The 22201-nt window shown below is 40.8% G+C and overlaps 1 protein-coding gene and 2 long non-coding RNA genes across 3 annotated transcripts in view; 1 reads left to right on the top strand and 2 right to left on the bottom strand.

Annotated features, from left to right (window-relative positions):
- Positions 1 to 22201, bottom strand: part of LOC145439924 (uncharacterized) — a 258367-nt gene that overhangs the window by 19398 nt on the left and 216768 nt on the right. The gene's annotated exons all lie outside the window — the stretch shown is intronic.
- Positions 1765 to 3749, top strand: LOC145439557 (uncharacterized). The gene is made up of 2 exons (XR_013915275.1): positions 1765 to 2440; positions 3437 to 3749. It is a non-coding gene; the product is annotated as an uncharacterized LOC145439557 (long non-coding RNA).
- Positions 10488 to 22201, bottom strand: part of LOC145439560 (beta-1,4-galactosyltransferase 2-like) — a 58245-nt gene continuing 46531 nt past the window's right edge. The window contains exon 7 of the mRNA XM_080317055.1: positions 10488 to 10836. The gene's annotated coding sequence lies outside the window, so the exon portion shown is untranslated. The remainder of the gene's footprint in view (positions 10837 to 22201) is intronic.

Below are 22201 nucleotides of genomic sequence, written 5' to 3' on the forward strand. Positions count from 1 at the left end.
TTTTGCACATCTTTGAAGGACATCTTTTGAACTCATGGAAGATGTTTAAAAAATATCTTTAATAAGTTTTGTGTTTGCTGGGTACATTACAATTACAATTATTCTATGCTAAAAATATCAAATTACAATTACAATTACAATTACTCCTTGCATGCATCAATTACATTACAATTACAATTACATTTGCTGCTGTTGAACATGTAATTGAATAATCATAAATTCAACCGTGCTCCTTGACAACCGTAGCGTCGTATTTAAGAACAATTCAAGTCTGGTTCGGATTGTGTAGTAATAAATGCGTTTATGTGCGTACATAGTACCCTATGTAAGATGGCATTGTGAAGTAGAAGTAATATAAGCGTGTTTTGTATGCTCGGTAATTATGGCTCACGTACTTGGAAATGTAAAATGTTATTTACCTAATTTCCTATGGGTTAGGATTAAGGATAGGGTGCAGTATATGTCGTTGAAAAAGTATTATAATATATGCATGTATTGGATTTGCGTATATAGTACATAATGGAAGAAATAATATTATTTTTATCGAGGGACGTAGGAATTAGGATGAGGAGTAAAACAAAACCGTGCTTTGTCAGATAAGACGTTATATAATATCCAGTGGTCTGGTTAGTTAGCCAGACGAAATAACGATGCATCATCGTGATCTGAAATCGTAATGTAGATTATATATATCGACTTTTCAATTAGATAAAATAAAATGAAAAGGGCAAAAGAAAGCAGGAAACATAAAAACATCAAGATAATCAGTTTTAGCCTCGTATTAAGCGTCTCCAACGTAGGCGGTCGTGGGCGTCTTCAAGCGACAGCCCGGGTGGCGCTAGGTCAGTCTCCATTGTCGAGCGCCATGTTTTCCGATTCCAGCCACCTCTGCGCCATGGCTCAGTCGGAATGTGATTGATGATGGCGGCGGCTGGTTGCTCGTCTTGATGCCGCACTAGAGGGCCGATTAGGCGGAAGCGTCGTTCAGCTGCCAGTAGACGGCATGGGACCGTTCCTGTGAGCTCTCGCAATGCATTCGTGGATATATGATCCGGATGGTGAATGCCGAGTGCATAGCGGAGGAGTGCGTCATAGTTAGCGTTGAGATATAGATTGCCAACCCACGGATAGATGCGCAAGATGTGAGTCACGGATGAATGCACCGACAAGCGTACTGTAGAGTCGGCTAAAACCTGCAAACTTTGTAGTCCTAGAGCTGGCGATCCATGCATCCAAATTTCATGCATCTGGTCTTTATCGTAAGCTATTGATGTACTAATTCCGAATATACAAAATTAAATCTCGTCAGGGCAATGTAACTGCTCCAAAATAGCCGTTTAAGGCCGACTGTTCTGAAATGTGGGAGCGCTGCAGCAGCATGACCACAACAATTACCAATTACGCCCAGCGATTGTTCAGAACAATGCCGATTTCCAGACTTTCACGACTATTTTGGGATGGTACCATTGCCTGGAAATATACTTTTATTGTGGAATCAGTGCGACACTAGCTTTCGATTAGGACCATACATATCAAATATCGACTCTTGGATCGCCAGCTATGGTACTATCAATTCTGCTGCTTTTAGCCGGCTCAGCAGTTCACTTCTCGGCGTATTCAATCGTGAGCCACGTGTTGCGAATCCATCCGTTGGTTAGTAATCTAAAAATTGTATACAATGGCAGCCGAGGCCAGTATAGCGGTAAAAATAAAAAAAAACTTCGCCCGCAAGGGCGCAGTAAAGGGCTTCCGCGAATGGATCCACCATGGAAAACTGAATGGGATAGAACGGTAACTGCGTGGCCTGTCAATCATTTACGGTTGAATAACAATCAGTAATGCCAGAATCTTTTGATTGTTTGCTGTTATTCTCCGGCTTACGTAACAGCGTACAACGGGTCAAGTAAGTGCTATTATCATTATCGTAAGTAACTTGTCTTGTCTAAATTACTTTGAATGTAATTATTGACAGTATCTGGCATGTGCCTTGATAACGTTATGTAGTGAATGACTTGTAAACTCCTTGACACAGTAATGTCCCAACACTGCAAACTCGGGCCTCTCGCGCTTTCCCTTCACTCAGTTTTTCTTTCACATTATCAGGTGATTGCCAAAACAAAGGTCAACTTTCCGGCCCAGCTCTTGAAATAGCCGCCGGAGCGTTACTGCAGTGCTGACTGATTATGTCTCAGTCGAATTTGGCCCTATATTTAACCTCAATTCTCAAAAAAGAGGACATTTGGTCGTCCTCCAAGGACACTTTCAAAAAAGTCAAAAAAGAGGGCAAATCATCTTAAAAGAGGATGCATGGTAACCCTACAATACAGAATGTTTGGTGATGACACTGGCACGAAGACGATATTTTTTCCAATGGACAGCATCTGTTGCAACCTGTGCTAATGTTGAACATCATTACTATAAACGTTGAAGGCTACTTTGGGTAAGTTTGATCTATGTAGATGTCTGAGATTATGGAATGGTATTTATCCAAGTTTTGAATCGGTCTGTGCTGATTTGTTATGAGGCTTTCTTGTGATCTGTATACAGGGCAAACTAGTTGTTTACCTAGACTTATAAGACCGAAAAGCAGTTCATCTAATTCTGTCTAATCAAACTAATTTTGAAATACTGTGTACTGTGTAGCTATAATTCTGATGCGGTTTGAAAAAAACTGAGTACTTCTAATTCAAATTCTAGTCTACTTTGGAAAATTTGTATCGCTCTAATTCTGATATAATTTGGAAAAGCTGAAAATTTTCCTAGTTGTTCAGATCTGATGTAGTGGTGGTGTTAACATTTGTGTTACTCATGCCAAGAAACAGGGTTGTAACCCAGTCACAAGGTTCCGAGTTACAAGTCAATCTCACTTTTATAGTTTTGACTCGATTCATTTTTAATTCACCACCGAGTCAAATCCAAGTCACGGAGTGGAGTGTTGAGTGCGAGACATAGTGTTTTGACTCGATTCCGAGTCATTGTGTTGACTGTTCGGCTCCCAGTTAATGTCACACGAAACCCACTTTTTACACAACTCCGCCCGGTGATATTGAATGCTTCGCATTTATAATATACTAATTTTCCTCACTTTCGACAGTTTCTGGTAGCATTTTCAAGTACCAGTAATGATAGACGAAATAATAATAGCATGATAACTTAATCATTCTTTGAAATTACAATGAAACGCCTATCTTTGCAGACCCAACTTCGAGTCATATGACTTGGTCAATGACTAGAGTACAATAAGTCGAGTCATTTTCCGTTTTTCAGAAAATGACTCGAGTCACCAAAAAATGGCGACTCGAGTCTGACATTACAACCCTGCCAAGAACTAATGAAGGTTCACCTACCGACTGAAACCATTCCACCAGGCTGACATTATCTCATCACTTACTCTTGTCCCTACCTTGTTTGTGATCATCAGGATTTTATTTTTCAGATGTAGATGGAAATGTCCAATATCGACAACTCATAGCAGAACGCCACAGACCGTGCACTGATGGACGAGGATATTGCTATGTCTGATATTGAAAAACCTGAAACTGTCACTGACACCCAACCCATTTGCTGGATATGAAGGGTCATGGCTATCTTTCATGTTAACCGTGTTTATACTTTGGTATCTGCGTCTTCATCTATCCAGCTGTGCCCCGGATAGCTGTGCAGAACTGGCAGGCATCTAGCAAGTTGTTGATTAATTGACAAGATTCCTTTTAATTCGTCAATATACAATCCTGCACAATACACATGAATATTTATAGTAGTTTATTTATTGAATAAATGAGAAATGAGAGGCTTACAAACATATAAATAGCAAGCAGTTAACAATATCTCGGATTTTAGTGTTCATATGACCACGGTTTTCTATCCTCCTTTTTGTGGTAGTGTTTGATGTTATCGTCATTGATCCATCGTAGCCTTCTATGTAATAATGCTCCTTAATGACTGTGCGATAACTGATAACAATCATTAGATGTGCAGGGAGATAGTCAATAGGTCAGATAGAATGTGTTAATCTGAAGAAAATACAAGAGAATATTAGAAACTACAAAGTGTCGAGAGCATAATAAAAATCATTATGACGTTCAATAAGAACTAAGTGCCGGTAGCGCTATGCAGATGCGCTAACAGTATAATACACACATGCAGGCTCGGCGCAGTCAAATAATAACTTATAGATCGTTATCTGTATTTCTATCTATTTAACTTAGGCTACTTCGATTGGATATGGATAGAAGTCGCTTAAAAAGACTAATATACGTTTCTACATTCTTGATTGATTTTTTTAATCTAACGAAGGAGGTTGACGAGCTACTGCGCACATATATAGTCGCCAGCTTCACTGGCCTTTTTTAGTAACCAGCACGCCAAATTGAGAGGTGGGGTCGCGACCATAAAAAGTTTGGGAACCCCTGGTCTAGATGCTAGCGACATAATTAAACACTATCCTGTAATAATGGATCAAAAGTGATCGGAGTTGGTATAAGCTGGTCGGATAACCAATTACTATCCAATTTATGATGTAATGCAAACATGTAGCATTGCAGCCTAAATACTACACATCGTACAGCACTATAGCATATTAGAAACTACAAAAGACCCTGGAGTCGATGTTCAACTTGACAGCGAAGTACAGTCATTAGAACTACATGAAAATTAATTTAGACTGGTCACGATAACGATAATAATGACACTTACTTAACCCGATACATGGCTGTCACGTAAGCCGTAGCATCACAGCAAACCACCAAAACATTCTGGGTTGATCGATTGTTATCTACTGATTGTTATTCAGCCGTAAATGATTGACAGGCCACGCAGTTACCGTTCTATCCCATTCAGTTTTCCATGGATCCACCAAATTCCTTGTCGACATTTAAAGAGAATGCATTATAAGTCAATTATTTTATGTTGTGCTTGTCAGGTCTCAATAGCAATTTAATGTAATTGAAATTGTAATTGAGCAAAATTTTTGTCAAATTACAATTACAATTACAATTACACAAAATAAAAATGCTTGAATTACAATTACATTGAAAAATGTAATAATTACATTCAATTACAATTACAAATTACAATTGATCCAACTCTGACACTCGGTATTATTTGGAAATCACTTCATAATCTCATGACACGTAATTCTAGTGTGGTAACGCAATGCTAGCAGAAACAGCATCTACAAAATTTCATGGAACAAAGCTATTGTTAGATTATAAGATTGATTTCCAACATTTTTTCTTCATTCTCCACAACCTGAAATCAATATTTCGACCCCTTAAAATTGCTCCTCCAATAAAATTTGGTAAGGCTTTGTCTTGTAAAGACTTGCAGCCTAGCTAGCAACCTAACTACGAGATCTATCGACTACTCATGACCGGACCGATCATCTGGAATGCATTACCACAACATTTCCGTGAATTGCCTGTAAAAAGATCTACTTAATTACCTCTTGTCGATATATTAACACTGGTGCCCCACATCGCCCAGACATTGCTCCATTGATCTTATGCTACCATCGTTTAATTTTTCTTTTTTTACAGCCAGACTGTATGAGACAGATCAGACTACTTGACCTTCGCGGTCGTATCGATCATTCTTATCTGATACCAAATACTGTGCATGCATATTTTCTATAACACCATCATTGCCATCTGTTATTTGTTATTCAATGTGGGTTGATGAAAATAAAGACTGCTATTGGTGAAGCTAAGACCCCCAGAACTGAACAGCCCGCCATGAAATTAATGAGCAATATGAGCATATGAGCAGTGATCTGGTATCCGTAAATGCGTAATGTTGCGCCTCTGTAAAATGTATATGTAAGGTAAGCCGACAGAAAAATAGGAAGGGTTTAAAAATTTCCAAATGTATCGAGATAGCATCAACTTAAATGTGTAAATGCCAAATAATGCATGGGTCAGGTTATCAGGTAAACTTCCTGGTGTTGACGAACTTATGAGTATGGTATATGTATGCTGCCATGCTGCCTATATGACGGAGGTCGCGTGCCGCTGTCCACTGTCTAGTTCAGTGATTCCCAAAGTGGGCGCCAGCGCCCCCTTGGGGGCGTTAGCGAGCGTGAAGGGGGCGCTGGCCATGAAATGGGCGATTGGGGGGCGCTGGCTATTAAAGTGGGGCGATAGGGGGGTGCTGAGAGTAAATTGGGCGTTTTAGATTTAGAATAATTCGCAGTAAAAATGCAGAATAGATTCAGCCAGGGCAATTTAGGGTTGTCCGTCTATCTCAAGCGTTCTCAGCCGTTATTTGCCCGTGGCCGATTGTCCGGTTTGAAAATGTTCTGTGGCCCACCTTTTACCCTAGAGTCATAGTGCCGTTCAAGGCGTGGTCATCGCTGGCGCCGATATGCCTATTTCTCTAAAATATGCGCATTTTTCTCTTACTGATCATTACAAATGTAGACCTTCAAATTAATGAAATTGCGACGAAAATTTTCATGTTGCATAAATCTCCAACAAACAAACAAACGACCAAAGAAATGTGGGCCCCTTTGAGCTCCCCCCAATTGGGAGTTTTAGGTGCGCAGATACGGTCCTTGTAGATCGTATATCTCCTGGCCCGGGTGGCTCGGGTGGCCCGGGTGGCTCCTTCCTGTCCAGGGTGGCTCGGCTCTGAAGACTATGTCATATCGAGCCTCCCGTCTACCTTACATGTCTCATTTCACTGTTACATTTTTGTAGTGTTATGTTGATATGTAATGTATACGAATAAAGATTCTCTCTCTCTCTCTCTCTTGTGTACATTAATATGGCCGCTGTTGCACTTACGTCGCGAAACCCAATAATCTAATCCCCGCATCCACTGTGTGATAGCGGTTTTAGTTCCACTATGGTGCGGGTTGGGGCTGGGCCAGCTTCAAACAATTCTTTGGTGAAATGGATACTGCGCAGATGTGGAGAAAGAATATTTCAATGTTCAAGCTGTACAATGTACATATAGTATGTCCTGTATCTACTGAAGTTGTGATGTCAGAACATTCAATCCCATGGTACAATCATTTCATGTGAATCTTACATTTTGTACAATGATTTCAAGGCCGGGAATTTTAAATCGAATCTAAACATTAATGTGCTGCTCTAAATCCTCAATACATTACGATTCGTTGCGGTGGTGCCGCATACTTCGATAGAAAGTTGAATTGGTGATAAATTGCGATTATGGCTATTTTTATGTTACAATAATACGGCCTGCCCAGGTACCGTAAATCTACATCAGATACTCTTCTGTTCGAGCTGCACACCCCTTTCAGCAGCATACGAACCTGCCGGAATACTTCGTCACTTCAGCACTAACTTCAAGTAAATATATAATCGAAATTATATTTGTTGCCGTTAGCCGTAGGTTGTCGTAACCGGGGGATGAAAGCCTCCGTTTCCCCTCCCATTTTCGACTTGTAGATTGTGACTCCATACGTGCCATTACGTCCCATCAGAGTCGGATGAAAAACTTAAGGTAGCCTTCGTATAATTTGATAATATGAATATATTTTTGAGCGAATAACATCACAAATATAACCAAATTTTCACTAGTTCTACAATATTCCTAATAGCTCTGTGGCCCACCTCAAATGTTCCTGTGGCCCACCCTTTGAGAACCCCTGGTCTATCTATTCAGCTGTACCGGAGAAGTCCATTGTTACGTGACAATGTTGCACCTGTTCATCAATGTACTAATTTAGCAGACTGCAGTATCCCTGGAAAGCGTGGTTCATTGTGTGATGTGAGAACTACGAAGTATTTGAGCAGTTATTGCTCACTACAAGGTGTGATGGCATTTTAACACGAACACGAACGATTGTGGATTTACCACAGTGACGCGACGGTGGCCTTCGACTCGACGTTTTAGGATGCCAGAAGCGATATCGCTTCGATTTGACGGGCATATTTTCCTAAACTTATGAGCAGAATATATCTGTTCTTAATAATGAACCTGATAAAGGTGAAAATGGCACTGTCCGGATTCAATGATAAGCACGTGACATTTCACTGAAATTTTGCAACACGTGAACTGCTCCAATCGTCAAGTATGCACGGGCTACCAGTCCAGCTCGAATAACCCATTTTGATGGTGAAACATAGATCAATCAACTCAGAAAATTGCACCAGGAGATGGTGATTTGATTCCAGGATGTCTCAATTAGATATTCCTCGCCGGATATTCAATCTATTCTGTGTTTCCGAGCATGAAATGATCAAGGAGCTGGTATCACATTGCAGGTGGATCAAGTATGAGTTCAACCCATAGTTAAATATCTCCATTCAATCGTTGTGGATACCCAATTGAATCAAATTGTAATAGTCTCCCCGGAGTCTGGTTGAGTTTTTCGTTATTTCCTTTCGCCGCTCATATTTGATAGAACGTGTTTTAAGTGCCGTGATAACGTTTCTTCCTCACAGCAAAAATCGACTTCACAGTACGGGACGTGGACCCTGGAGATTGTTTTTATCAAAACTCAAACCCAATATGCCGAGGATGATGATAATTTTAATACAACAGCTTAATTCGTCTCATTATTAGCTGTAATAAATGCAGAACACCTTTCGCTTTATAATTTAGGCGTGGTGAGGGGGGTGTCGGGGGCGCTGGCACTTTATTTGCTGTCATGGGGGCGGTAGCTCAGAAAAGTTTGGGAGACACTGGTCTAGTCGATTCTCGCTAATTGAAGGCACTGATAATAATACGAATTGTTGAATTGCAAATGAGCTAAGAAATATCAGAGATACGATCGACATTTCATACAGACGTTGAATAAACGAGGACAAGAATGTGAATAAATTTTTACAAGTGAGTCTATTCCCAACCAGAAATCTCTTTAAATATAGATAACTAACCTACGGATAGATAGTAGATACGCTACACCCGTCATCACGCTTGCTTGATCAGTTGGAATTACTGCTCAGCGATCTGAACGCAACATAATTTCTAATCCCATAGCCTCGCGCTCTCAAATAAATAAAGTTGACCTTATTTGAAAGCCAGTGTCGCACTGATTCCGAAAACATATATTAAAATGTTCTTCAAGGATGCCTAAATGTTCCCCGTTTTGGCAATTCCTCTGGGGTTATTCTGGGCTCCTCGTCCCACCCAGACTTGGACAACTAGATATAATTCTAGTTGTCTAATCTCACTAAATTAGATTGAAATGCCTGTTATCTAATTCTAATCTAATTTGGAAAGGCTGAAAATTTTGTAGTTGTCCAAGTCTGCCTCGTCCCCCGTGTCGCTGTTCTTACGGCGACAAAAAAGCCCAGAAAAAATACCCGATAAAGAAAGATAAGATCAAGAATTAGCTTCTAAAAAGGACCGACGAAGAAAATAATAACACCGAAGAAGTCTGTGACATCAGGCATTAGGTCGAGATGGATACCAGTTCAAGAAACCCCATCGCGAAAAGACTTTCTTTCGTAATTGCGATTATAGTTAGACTCAATCGCGTAAATTAGGCGTCTTTTTTATTTTCAGGGGGAAGGCTACCAAGAAAGAAATCATGTGACAACTAAGCACGCGAAGCGTGTGGAAAAATTTCACTACTATTTTAGTTTATTGTAATGTACGACGATTTACTAAAAATGTGACTGGACCCTGGCTATGCCAATGCGTCGGAACTGATATTTTAGTCACCAACATCCCAAGTGTCGCGGCCAAACTAATCAAATTTTTGGCTGGGTTGGTCTTGCATTTTCGATAATATAACAGGAGTTTGATAATATAATAGAAATTCTCCTCGCGGGCCACTCAAAACCGTCTCGCGGGCCACATATGAACAGACCCATTCGATAGTTCTCAGATCCGGAGCCGGAGCTAGAGCCAGAGCAGTGGTGATAATGCGGCTCTGGAGCTGGAGCTCATGTATGATAGAAAAAAGCTCCGAAGCCGGAGCTATTCAACATTTGCGTCTTCTCCAAAGCCATGGTTATATCATAGGAGAAAATGGACTTCGTCACAGGTTTTCAATTCCTTCATTGGGGCGGATTAGGAAATAAATTCTATTTCAAACGATTGTTTAGTAATTTGCTGAGACCGACAACTCCAAATCCAAAATGTTTTGCAAACATTTCGAAATCCTATGTGACGACCATTTAATGATATAAGTCCTATAGTTTTAGCAATTATGAATAAGCAATACTTTCTCATGCTTTCTCTAATTAAAATAATAAAAATTAGGTTATCAATCATTTTACAACTTCAGAGGTTTCGTGGACCCCCGGTTGAGAACCACTGGTCTATTAGATGCTAGTTTGATATGCATTGTGAGCGAAAGATATCAGACAATTAACCGGCTACTTATAAGCAAGAACTTATTGCCGTATATACGTTGTGTTCAGCGATCTTAGTCGCTAATATGATTGTAAAGCAGCTAATAAATTTAGAGACGAATTTTAGAAATTAGTGAAGAGCTTACGATAGCCAATAAACCAACCAAACTGTATTTAGTTCCGACTATAATATAAATCTCAGCACCCAATAACAAATTTCCGAAGGCAATAGCTTTATTGTAAAAATAGTGACCCAGAAATTGATAAATATCGCCAGTTGTAATACATAAGTTGAAGATTGCGAGATAATTAAAAGTAAAGGACTATCATTATTTTACTATTTTGCTCATAAACTGTGAAAATGCGGAACGAGAGTGCGTGTTGAAGCTGGCCGTATTGACAACTGGATGGTCGGGCCGTTCACCATTCCACAAGTTTGTGAACGTTGCATGCAATGCCAGAATCAATAGCTTGCGATGTAGGCTATGTATCTATGTAGGGATCAGTGTTCTTCGCCAGTGCTCTTCAAGCTTGGTTTTGTAAACCCTTAATATTGTTGTGATGACTCATATATAGGATAGGGGAGATGTGGTGCCGATGGATCAAAAATTGGAAAATGATCGCTGGCCCCAAAATGTTCAGTCGAAAACAGCAGATCTTTTGCTGGCTCAGCACTTTGATACAAGCTCTACCTATCGCAGACATATACATGAATATCCGTCTTTTCAAAAAATATTTATGGACGTTCAAAATTTGTTGCTCGAACGTATCATCGGTCCCCACCCGGTAGGTCCGATGGCACACGACCCGGGGACCTATGACACATGTACCCTAAAAAACTCAGATGTGACAACTTTTCCTGCTCAGTATTATAATCTAAGCTACAGCAAGCCAAATAAGAATGTTAGGTCGCAACCGTCAAAAAATAGAATAAATATTAGCTCAAATGTTGTCATAAAATCACGTTTCGATTTAGCCTCGAACTTATAAATTTGACGGTACATACATATTGCCCGAAAATCGACAGTGTGACTTCCAAATACCTCGTTATAGCGATAAAACATCATATGCAATTATTGCATAAAGATTTTCTGTACGTAGGCATGTTTCATTTGTTTCATGATTAGTATGCTTGATTATTTTGCTTGATTTGGCTGTTGTATCATCGGCCCCCACCCTACGAATTTGGTACTTGTGAAATAAGTGCCCGGAGGTCTAGGCGGCAATAGTTGTTGCACCATAAAATGGGTGTGTAGGAGGATAGTAAGTGTTTTGCATGTACATTGAAATGAGGGTGAAAAAATCGTTAGGTCTGATAAGGAACAAGTGAAAAAAATAACCCTGTCATAGGAATAACACGGGATTAAAATAGGAGAGAGTCAGTACACATAAAACGCCAAGAAAAAGGGGGGTTTGATCCGCTAAAGACGATGGGGAGTTGATCGACACCACATGTCGTATTATTTACTTGCGCAGATACGCGGAAAAGAACATACAATGTGTTGAGTTTGGTCGAATCGGGTGCATTGCTAAACACACGGGATTGTGTGATATTTCTGAGAAATCACGGGTTGTTGGTGCGAAGGATGAAATGCAAGCGATGTAAAAAAATAATGAAAGAGGAAATTACGTCAACAGGCGATGATGGATTTAGGTGGCGATGCAACCCCTGTGACACTACGGCGACTATACGGAAACACTCGATATTCGCGGGAAGCAAGGTAGAACTTCCCAAATTATTAATATTGTTCTACTTTTGGTCCCATGACGCGTTGCAAACCCAAATTTCGCATGAAGCTGAGATTAGCCCACGTTCAACGGTTACCTGGTGCGGCAAATTGCGAAAGCTTTGTACGGCCGAATTTCACAGGAACAAGCGACGTTTGGGAAAGGAAGGCGGTTGCGTAATTATTGATGAAACGCACTTAGCCAAGCGCCGGGCTGCCTCTGGTAAAGGACCAGCTGTTAAAGCCATTTGGGGGTTTGGAGGAATAGACAAAGCCACCGGAGAAATGTTCATTGAAATAACTTCTGACAGAACTGCTGAAGTATTTCGAAAACTCATAGTAGAAAATGTGACAGAGGGGTCCACAATTCTAACCGATGCTTATCCTTCCTACAAGGGCATAGAGAGCTGGGGGAAGGGTTACATACACGGCGTAGTGGACCACTCCCGATGGTTTAAAGATCCCCGGACAGCTTTTTGTACTAATGAAATCGAGGGGGCCTGGGGACAGCTTAAATATCACTTACATAGGTCTCGTGGTTTAGCACGTCACCTTTTAGCCGATTACGTAGGGGAGTTTTTGTGGAAACGTCAACATCAAAAGACTGACCGATTCTTGGCACTCCTGCGCACCATACACAATGATCCACGGTATAATTTTGACAAATTTGATGGGTCTCCTGTATTACCACATTTGTAAACCCCGTTTTAAGGTTCCAGGACGGAAATGACGACATCTGTTGTTTTGTGTTTTTACAGACGGTAGTCTAGGTCTAGTGCGCGATTATATTTAGTTTATGACGTGGCGAGAACCACCACTGTCTGTACCATGGACATCCTTCCTTATTCTCTGTCTATCCTTGTTGGTATCATTTGTACGTCTGATTTGGTGCTGCATACGGCGGCGAAAGGCATGCACGGACTTGCAGATCCTGTAACAAGTAGGGCACGGTCTTTCACTCAGGGGACGCTAGGGGAACTACGGGGACCCCTGCCTGAAGAATGGATCACTCTAAATGATACACAATGGGAGGACTATCACTTGATGAGCATTTTCAACAAAACGGCGGAGCGACATGTATATAGACGGCCTGAACTATTTTACAGCAAGTCATTTGGTTACGTAGTAGCTGAGCGTTTTTCATTACAACAAATGGCGTTTCCACATGGAAGATATTGGACAAGTGTACAAGATTTTGAACGCACCTGTCTCTGTCAACGGCGCCTGGGCCAAATCACGCCCAATATTTCCTATGATGTTCTTAAACAAACAAACATGTTCATACGTCCAATAGGGTATTATAGGATTCGCTGGTTCTGGAGTGGGGACTATTACTGGTATCATGACCTTGGCAGGAATTACTCCATGTTTGCTCTAACCAAATTTAAATTGATTATGATACGACTATTCGAAAGTTATTCAGCTGTTGAAGCCTCATGTCTTCAAGAGCCAATGAGAGACGGGGACAAAGAAAAATTAAGTGAATTAAATAAGTATAATGCCAGTAGCAATAGTTTTACACAATGCTGGCATCTAGTGGATAAAGATTATGCCTCCCATAGTGTTTTTTGGCAACAATACCACTCTTGGAGGGTAAAAGGGGTCAGAAAAGGAATCTGTACAAGGTGTAAATTTAGAGGAGTGATTTCTGCTCTGGAACCAAATAAGGCAGATATAATCATCCAAGAAATAGTAATGACTACAATAAGTACATGGCCGTATATGCGCAATAAGTTCATTCCATGCCGGGCCCAGGGGGGATGGATTAATCAGTACTGGTTTGAGCACTTCTGGCCTGATGGTGGTGTAATAGCCCATTCGTGCAATTTCTGGCCAGGAATGAATACCACTATATGGGGTGATCTACCAACGACAAATTTTCCTCCCAGAGTAAAATGGATACAACCGTCTTTTCCAAATTTGGATCACAGTGTGTATGCTAATCGTGGCAATCAGGGCATGAGGTGGAATAACCTTTTTGATGGTGCGCCGACTAGGTTTAAGGCGTCTACATCAACATGGGTACCTTTTCCCAGGCCTATGTGGAAATTCTTCCCCTCTCTTACTGCATCGGATGAAGCATGTAAAAATAGAATATCACATAACCAGGATTTGTGCCGCGACCCTGTAGGAGGACGCATTTTGAAGGCAGCCTTTTGGGACCATGTTCATTTTGATCCGGAGCTAAACCGACCACGCTTCCCAGGGGGACCAATAGAAATTAAAGGTGAATTGGTAACAAGTAATACCGCCCCACGGGGTACGCGTAGAAGGCGTAAAAGGTTCCTGTCAGGACTGATATGTCTCGTTTTTGCTGCGATATCAGCGATCGCCGTCGTTGCGACAGTTTCATCCCAGTTACATGAAGAAACATTGGATCTTAGCCGACAAATCAATAATAGAATGATACAGGCCACGCAGAGGTCCACTGCACTAGGGAGAAAGATTAACGAACTCTCTCTTCTGCAAATAGCCCAACAACAGAAACTGGATCAAACGATCGCTACCATGGAAATGAGGACAACGTTAACAAATAAACGACTTGTACTAATGGAAAAGTACATAGAAAGAAACCGACAAATGATAGTACGACAAGCCACAGCATCCCTGACCTCTTTTCAAAACTATAAGGAAATGAGCGAAGCTGAACTGGCCCTTGATCGATTGGTTTTGGACGAGTTGACTAATTTAACTGGCAAGTTAATATTCGACTCCAGCAAAGTATATCTCACAAAAATCCGACAAGGAACGCTGCGGATAAAAGAACACGCTCAGCAATTAATAGCCTATAGAGACGCTTACATCAATGAGACGAATGACATTGGGGTAGAGCTACGTGCTAACCGAATCAGTCTAGATCAAGCCCAACAGAGTGTGGATTTGGGTTTACAAGTTTGGAGAAAAGATCTAAATAAGAGTGTGTACATGAATATTTCTGATTGGCGATATGAGAATATTACAATTAAGCCTTTCGAAATTTTTGGAGGAGAAGAATTTATGAATAACTTGGGCCAAACGATAGAAGACATGACACACGGTGTAGGAAGCTTGATAAAATCAGTAGGAGATAGCACAGGAGATCTTCTACAAGATGGATTAGGTGCGGTCGGAGGAATATTCAATAAGGGAGTGAGCGGAATTTTTTCCGGCCTGGGGTCTGTTCTAATTCCAGTAATTTTGATATTGGGGGCCGGGATCGTCTTGTTTTGTGGCTGTCGTTATAGCAGTCTTTGCTGTCCTAAGTTAAAAACTGAGGTACAACGGCGAAACACGAATACTCAGTTGACAATGCACATATCATCGGTATCAACCCCCGTTAGAACAGCCAAATCGACAAGAATGTAGTGCACGCATATGTACTCAAAGGATTTTACTTTTATTAATTAAAAATTTTTCATAAGTCCACAGATATACTAACTAATTTATAATAATATGAATCGTTACCTTAAATTATGGATTGTGCTGGCAGTAGCCTTAACACTACACCGAGGATATCTTCAAACTCATGGCCAATTATTGCCCCTGTCTGCTATGAGTGTGAGGTTAACATTTAATCTTACAGGATGGACAACGTTCCGGTATCAAGGTCTCAGATACATCCGCCTCAATCGACTATTCAAATTGAACGAGAGTTGGCCAATAGGTGAAACGGAAAATAATTTTCCAATATACAAAGAGACGCCCAAATTTGGTCCAACACGAGCTAGCCAAGATCAATTGTACAAGTTATTTGCACCCTCGGGGTCTGACAAGAGGTATTGGAACAATGTTAGACAATACGAAAGAGAGTGCGGGTGCAATCGGAAACTATCAAGAATATCTCCCGATATTACTTTGGCAGCCTTTACCAGAACCACAACATATCGTCGAAAGAATAACTTTGGCTTAGTACATACATGGAAGTATGTGGTAGGAAGGGAAGAACATGGCACTATGGCTGTGCCAGGTCCGATCCTTCGGATGATATCTCCTAATGCTACTCCACAAGTTACTATACATCAACTGTTGACGGTGTACAAGTTATCAGTGATGAATATCTTGGCACAATATGCAACAGTGACAGCAAGGTGTCAGCAGCGTTTCGAAGAAATCGCGGGATGGAGAGTCAATAAAGGCGAATTTAACGTATGTGTGCACGGAGAAGACAACCAGATGCAATGCATAGGATGCTCATTTTATACAGATGATCTGGCAGTAAATATACTGTCCAGAGACTTTGTGGTCATGGAAATAGATAATAGCATAAGAGGATTAGGGACGAGAATGCAAGAAACTTATTCCTACAGTCAATGGCCAGCGGGAGTCAAATTACCCAGATTACATCACGACATCGTGTGGTTGAAGGCTCGAAATGAGACGGGCCCCAGGGAGAGGCCAGCAAACTTTGATGGTCATACTTGGCTTAGATTGAGGATTTACGCTCTCCGCGAACATCTGAATAATGATACTCAACGGATAATGGGGAAGAGAAATTTTCCGACTATGTTGCAAGGCAGCATAGAATGTGAACGTAAAAAAAATCAAAAGGTTTGTCGAAATTCAATAGGAAATTTAAAGACGGCATTGGCCTTTAAGGAAGTGTTATATGATCCATATACAAATCAACCCGTGTATGCAGATCATAGCAACGGTCGTTTACGAATTGCATCTCCAAAACCTGCAGGTCAGGAATCTCCCCTCAAAGCATGGCCTAAGAGTCTACCCAAGTGTAAACAACCCGGTAGATTAGGCGACTTTATCCTGACTGCATCATTTAAAAGCCATGGGCAAAATACAAGGAATATGGACTATTATCTAGCTCGCCTAGGAATGTATTACGTAGAAGCAACAAAACGGCGGTTACGCCAGTTATCTTTGCCCATATATAAAATGCGGAGAAAACTGGGGAGATTGGACAGGTCCATAACTGGTAACGAGATGGAGTCTCTAAGTCAGGCGCTACGGTCAGCCTTGACACCTCAGAAATTGAGTAGGATAAATGAAGAATTACTGAGCTATATGTCAACACGCAAGCTCATAGAGGTGCAGTTTCATGATATCCGGATATTCCGACCAAGTGTGGCCTACACAGCCACAATATGTGCTGGAATATTGGTGTATACGCCTTATGCCTATAAGGACAATAACAAAATCAGAACTAACTCTGAAATGCCATTAAGTACCGCGGAATCAATAACGACAAAGGCTGTAAATTATGAAGGAACCACTCGAAAAGTACCTTCTAGCTCCGTAATGCCACGAAGTAACGCGGAAGCAATAACGACAAGGACCGTAAGTTACGAAGGAATCACTCGAGAAGTGCCTCCTAGTAGCGAGACTGGTATATGGGTTGATATCACTTCTGTTGTAGCGACTCCAGAACCCGCTGTGACACGGGTAAAAACCATAACAATTACTGAGGAAAATGTAAGAATGACGAATCAATACGACACTAACCACTATAACTACGATTATATAGAAGGTTACGACGAAGGAATTAGCTATGCCGGTTATGACGATAATACTAGTTTTCAAGACGCTGGAAATTACTACTACGATTATTATGACAAAGACGGAGAATATAATGTTTTATTAAAACATAGGCCCATACAGATAGCTTATACTACGGATTCTACAAATATTATTGAAACTACAATGGCATTACCAATGATTGAAACTCCAACATCAATCAAAAATACTCAATATACGACTGAGTTAACAACAGATACGACAATTTCCACGCCAAAAACGTCTGCACATACGTCAGATAGTATTACGACCACTTTATCCACTGCTGCAATCACACCATATACTGGAGGGTTGACATCGGCTATTGCTATTTCCGAAACGACTTCATCGACATCGCTCCCAGCCATATTGACTACTGTGCATTCCTCACGCGAAGATAACACCGGCCCAAGACCAACTACATCTATTATTACATTCTTAACTACAGTGAAAACTGTTAGTGAGCAAGAAAGACGCCGGACGAGTCCCACTGATATTTTCACAACTGTGGAACCATCTATGGCTATATCAACAGAGATGGACACTCAGAAAAGCATTGGTATTGCTACGACAGGAGTCACCTTTTCTGAAAGTGGGTTAACAACACGTGTACCAATGGCGAGAAGTGTAAAAGCAAGGTTACAATGGAATACCATGACCTATCAAATACCCGCAAAAAATGGTGAAATGTTAGGCTCCTTATCCGTGCCAATAAGGAAAACATCCCAAATTACGCAGATACCTGAGTCTTACATACAATTAAGTCATCACGCAAATCAAATCAAGGACACGACACCGCCAAGAGCGCATTTCAATATGTTGTTTGATACATCACAAGTAGCAACGACAGTTGAAACGCACCAATACTTCGTCACCAGCAAGTCCCGCTCTAATACAGAACCAGATAATTTAAACAAAAAGCAAGATCTACAGGTAAGAACTAAATCAACGTCAATGCTTTCATCAGGTGACTATCAGAGCGATCCCACATCAGTAAGTAAAAATGATGTGATCAGAAGTTGGAAGAGTACTTCCAATAGTGCACTTTCTTCAATTACACCCTCTATCGAAGAAGAAGGAAAAACTACACTCAGTATACCGCATACCTTACCTACGGCCAGATATGACAGATTGGACCGAATTACATTTGACTTCTATGGACGATTGCACAAACTACACGAAATAGAACAAGGATATGCATCAGGTAAAATTATTGTGGATATTAACAATAGAAAGGATTTAGAAGAATCACTTAACAATTATGTCTTGATTTTTGCGGTTAGCGTAACAACAATGGTAGGATGTATGTATTTTTGTTATGCGAAATGCGGGAGAGTTGCAGCAAAAAATTATCTTAAAAAGGTTGTTCGGCGGAATAACCAAAAGACGTATATTACAGCAGTAACATTGCATGAAAAACTGAGATAGATATTGTGAAAATAATTACTGAATTATTGTAAAGGTAGAAGTTAGGGTTGTTATGTGTTGTGTTGTGTTCGGCCCGTTTTCACGGATTAGAGTCCATGTGAAATTAACTATTAACCTAAATTTAACTCCGTTGAGATAACATAGTTTAAAAAAATCATGTTGTATTTGTTTATGGAAGCCTAAAATTGTACGGAATTTGAGAATGTACGAGGCAAATTTGCGGTATTAACGATGATTATACAATGACTATTATTGCGAAATACATAATTGCGAAATTTTCGGATGGTATTGCTAAGCCAAATCGGGATTAAGTAATGCAGTAGTAAGTAAATATGGAAGCGTTAAAAATGGAAGGATTAAGTAATGCAGTAGTAAGTAAATATGGAAGCGTTAAAAATGGAAGGATTAAGTAATGCAGTAGTAAGTAAATATGGAAGCGTTAAAAATGGAAGGATTAAGTAATGCAGTAGTAAGTAAATATGGAAGCATTAAAAATGGAAGGATTAAGTAATGTAGTAGTAAGTAAATATGGAAGCAGGATGGCGTAATTTTTGTACATGTTGCGATGGCATATTGACGAAAAAGAAAATTTAATTTAGTAGAAACGGCAAAATACGACCCCAATTGAGGGGTTGATCACGCCATTGCAAAACTCTTGCACAATAAGGCCACAACTAATGGTGGGAAAGGAAGCGCTACAGTGGGTATTTGACGAACAGGAAATATTTAACTGCAGCAAAATGGTGAAATTTGTCTGTAATGGGGGGCTTAATCATGCCGGAGTACAAAGGATAGCGACAAAAATTTGCTTGATGAATGTTCGGAAGGATGCTAAAACCCCACTTTACGAAAATAGCAAATTGCTCGTGGTGATGGGAGGTGCATGCGCGTTAACGTTCTTCCGCTCAAAACTGGATAAAACGCGGAGCGCAGGAATGGAAAAATCAGTTGACTCCATACCAGACTGTAAGGTGTTAAGGGAGTTGAGTGCTGGTAGTCAGCTTATCCGTATATAGGTTGACACCAGTATTGAGGTGACTCGGGTCGACTTCTTCGAGCGGTTTGACCTGGAGCGATTCGCTTATAGGGAACGAGTGACTTGGTTTGACTCGGGTCGCATTGGGAGTCGATTGACTTGGACTTGACTCGAGTCAGAATGTGTGTTAACTGGTAATGACTGGGGTATCGAAGGTCGTGCTTTTGTTCCAGCACTAGTTGACACTCAACAAGTTTTGGTATGTCAAGATAATAGACCTGAATATAACTTGGGTCATCACGGTACAGACTGCCAATCTAATATTGTCGCGTGGAAACGGTATCAGTTATACCAAATGTTACTAAAAGTGGAAAGCTATTATTACAATGTGTGGACTATTACTTGTCATGGCACCTAGGGAAATTTCGATAATATAAAACGAAACTGATGCTCATCTTTCTATAAAGAGAGAGAGAGAATCAACGTGGTACTTATAGCTATGATATGAGACTTATATTATAATCACTCGCGACATTGATATTCTTACTATACAAAATAAATTCTAAACACTCGGTACTACTGCAATATAAACGCTGGGGTCCAACGGTTAGAATGATTAGGATTGCATGGGATAGCATAACATACGGGTATAGGTGTAAAGTATACTACGAAATAGAATCACGACACGCCAAGAAAATCCCTGTTAAGGACGTTTGAAAATACAATCATTTGAAGTAAATAATGATAGTAAATCTGGAATTTTAAGGTTTATAGTATCAGCCTGCTGTCGACGCGTTTTGATACTGTAGCTGTTCTTTACATAACTTAAATATAACCGTATTGGGTAACATAAGCGCCAATTTATGAGATTACAAGGTGGCGGCCACCTCGTACAAAATGCTCAAACGCTGAAGTGATTTGTAATTAATAATTAGTAATCAGGCGAATCGATGCGACCTCGTTAGAGACGTCTTCGATTTCGATACGCGCGTGTGCCAGGCGCGTAACCACGGGGATTTTGGGGGTCGAACTTGCCTATTTGAAACGCGAAACCCCGTCATTTTGAAATGATCATTGGAAATCTAATATTTAGCTACAATTCAATAATTGTGTAATCAGTGTTCCGCGCGGCGGGTTTGCGAGAAACGAGTTGTCAATTAGCGAGAGGAAGCTGTGATTATCTCCCGCTGAGATGGTCGCGAAATTAGGTCATTCATTTCTGTGCGCGTGGAAAACTTCGCAAGCCTGATTTATCGCGTCTAGATAAAGCCTGGTTTCGCAGGCCTAACAATCACATCTGCAATGGGCCCAGTTCACACTATATCATCGTTTGACTGCGCAATCACATATGCATTGGCGGCTTCGGCCTGGTGTGCACGATTTCATCGCTGACTCACACAATAGCATCTGCAATAGGCCTGGAGTGAAAGATATTATTGCTGGCCTATGGCCTGACTATAGCGTCTCGAGCCTAACATGCTTCGGCTCCTATCTCTCGCGGGTCTGGCGACAATGCGGTCGGGTGTACGCTAATTAGTGATGGTCTTATCTCATATTGCTTAAAAGGCGACATCGCGAAACTGAATAACATCGAATGATTCGAATGGAGGCAAACATTAACATGAGAAATTGATATCCACTAATATGGGAGCGTAATGATCAAAAGATGTGTGTCAGTACCATGTCTCGAGTTCTGGAATACGGCAAAGGTTTGAAATCCATCAAGTTAGGACATTCCCCGAATTTTTCCACAGACTACGCACCCAGCGTGGGCTGAGAAGCACCATCCTAGATCTCCTCTCCCGACCAGGAGCGCTAATATACGTTATGCTTTTCTGAAATCTAAATTATGTGCGCCCATATTCGTTTACAAAACTAGCTACTAGATACATTCGTACTCCGAAATTGTCGCACAAAGTCATTTTTTGAGTGTTCTTTTCATTATTAACGTGATGCAGCACAGGATTATTGGTCATAGTAGCACAAATTCTGATATTATTCGATTCGTTCGAACAGGGAACCTTCTACATTCCGATAAAATTGATTGCTGGATGAACTCGTTTTCAGAACAATATTATCGAATATTTACCCATTAGAGATTAAATAGACAATGGATTTCTATTGGTAAGATCGCGACATGCGGCTGGGAGTGGAATCAATCCTAGCCCAGGGGTGGCTAACACGCGACCGTAGAAAGAGATTTGTGCGGCCGTCAACACGTAGTTCAATTGGTATGCGTTGGCGGCCAACCCGGCCATCGACACGCAAATGGAATTTGCGAATTGACCAATGTACTCCCGAAATGCCTCGTG

This window comes from Botryllus schlosseri, chromosome 5, assembly GCF_051294905.1.
Source record: "Botryllus schlosseri isolate E-star chromosome 5, Bs_hap1, whole genome shotgun sequence".
Taxonomy (NCBI): domain Eukaryota; kingdom Metazoa; phylum Chordata; class Ascidiacea; order Stolidobranchia; family Styelidae; genus Botryllus; species Botryllus schlosseri.